This window comes from Stenella coeruleoalba (assembly GCF_951394435.1).
Source record: "Stenella coeruleoalba genome assembly, contig: scaffold_29, whole genome shotgun sequence".
NCBI lineage: Eukaryota > Metazoa > Chordata > Mammalia > Artiodactyla > Delphinidae > Stenella > Stenella coeruleoalba.
In genome coordinates, this window is record NW_027645960.1 from 3,876,348 (window position 1) to 3,878,830 (window position 2,483).

Sequence of the window (2,483 nt, forward strand, 5' to 3'; positions counted from 1 at the left end):
GGAGCCTTGTTATGCTGATGGGTGGGATGTATATTTGCCAACAGACACTGGGGAGAAGTGTATGGTGTTTCCTGAAACATCTAAAAAACAAAGCAACAGAGCCTAGGGCACTTCCACTTATGGTCCTATAGCTTAGGGAAATTAAAATCAAAAAGACACAGCCACCCCAAAGTTTGGGATGCTTCTGTTTACAAGAACCTCGTTTACAGTACAAGTTCAACATCGCAAAATGTGAAAAATGGATAAAGAAATTGTGGTATTTACTTACAAAGCAATATCACTCAGCAATGAAATCTATGTCTTCAGGCCCTTAGCAGCACAATGAGTGGATTCAGGTATGATGATTCTAACTGAAATAAGTCACACAGAAAAAGAAACATCATGAGATATCAGTAATACACGGAATGTAAACTTGGCTACACAGGAACTGAATTACAGAACAGAACAGGGTCTCAAATTTAGAAAACCAACTTATGCTTGCTTAAGGGTAAAGGTGAGTTGGGGTGCTGCATAAAACTAGAGATTGAAATGAGCACAGATAAAGTTCCTTAAGCCAAATATGGAATAGACAAGAGCTACACCTTGCTCAACGAAATGGACTCAACACCGCATATTAAACGCCTAAGAATGTACCTAGATAGTAAGTATCTTAAAACCTATGGATTGCTATGTCTCCGAAAGAGAATCAAGCATGTGTACAGGGGCATAAACGCAGCAGTGATAGGATTGGAGAGGTTCGGTGAGCAAATGAAGACCCTTTGAAGTCATATTGCATGGTACCCATTCCACGGGTTTCAACTACCCAGGTTTAAGGTATTCTTCCTTCAGCTAAAACATGCATGTGGACCCCAGAGTATGATCAACCATGTGATCAGGAGACGTGTTCAAATATGTCTCAGTTTTCGTACCCTGGTACTCGGGTGCAACATTCCAGACGCTTTACTAACACTCTCCCGACTTGGAGAGTCAGTCCCTTTAACCTCCTGTTTGGCCCAGTTTGCAATTTCTGCGGAAGATGAACAGGAATAGCGAGAACCAATGAGAGACTAGCTGGAGGTGTCTGGACGGGAAAATTTAACTCTCATTTCCCACCAGGAAGAGGAATTAACCAAAGGCTCAGCGTGCCGTGCCGGAACCAGATTAGGGCCTGAAGCCATCCTGCGGTGTTGCGGCCAGCTCACAAGAAAGCGAGTTGAAGAAAGGAGCTCAGGGGCACTGTAATTCACAAACCTGCAGAGTTATAAATGACAGCTATCGTCCAAAAATATACTGAAGTAAGGCTGCCAAGAGGACTTGAAAGCGGGGCAGAATTGCAGGAAACCGATTTCAGGAGGTAGACTGGAATTGCATTGAAAGCATAGGAAAAGAGGCAGAACGTCCACAATGATGCACTTGGCCAAAAAGGGCGTATGCGTTTTTTCCTGAATATATTCAGGAAAAAACGCATACGCCCTTTTTGGCCAACCAAGCAAACTTGCAAAGGAAATCTGCACTACAATGAAGTCTCACTTCCCCCCGGTCAAAAGGGCCATCTGAAAAAAGTGTAAAATCCAGAAAGGCAGGACAGGCCGTGGAGAACTGGGAGCCTTGTTATGCTGATGGGCGGGATGTAAATTGCCAACAGACACTCGGGAGAAGTGTATGGTGTTTCCTGAAACATCTAAGAAACAAAGCAACAGAGCCTAGAGCATTTCCACTTATGGTCCTATAGCTTAGGGAAATTAAAATCAAAAAGACACAGCCACCCCAAAGTTTGGGACGCCTCTGTTTACAAGAACCTCGTTTACCGTACAAGTTCAATATCACAGAAAGTGAAAAATGGATAAAGAACTTGTGGTACTTACGTACAATGCAGTATCACTCAGCAATGAAATCTATGTCATCAGGCCCGTAGCATCATAATGAGTGGATTCAGGTACGATGATTCTAACTGAAATAAGTCACACAGAAAAAGAAACATCATAAGATATCACTAATACACGGAATGTAAACTTGGCTACACAGGAACTGAATTCCAAACCAGAACAGTGTCTCAAATTTAGAAAACCAACTTATGCTTGCTTAAGGGGAAAGGTGAGTTGGGGTGCTGCATAAAACCAGAGATTGAAATGAGCACAGATAAAGTTCCTTAAGCCAAATATGGAATAGACAAGAGCTACTCCTTGCTCAACGAAATGGACTCAACACCGTATTTTAAACGCTTAAGAATGTACCTGACTAGTAAGTATCTTAAAACCTATGGATTGCTATGTCTCCGAAAGAGAATCAAGCATGTGTACAGGGGCATAAACGCAGCAGTGATAGGATTGGATAGGTTCGGTGACCAAATGAAGACCCTTTGAAGTCATATTGCATGTTACCCATTCCACGGGTCTCAACTCTCCAGGTTTAAGGTATTCTTCCTTCAGCTAAAACATGCATGTGGAACCCAGAGTATGATCAACCATGTGATCGGGAGCCGTGTTCAAATATGTCTCAGTTTT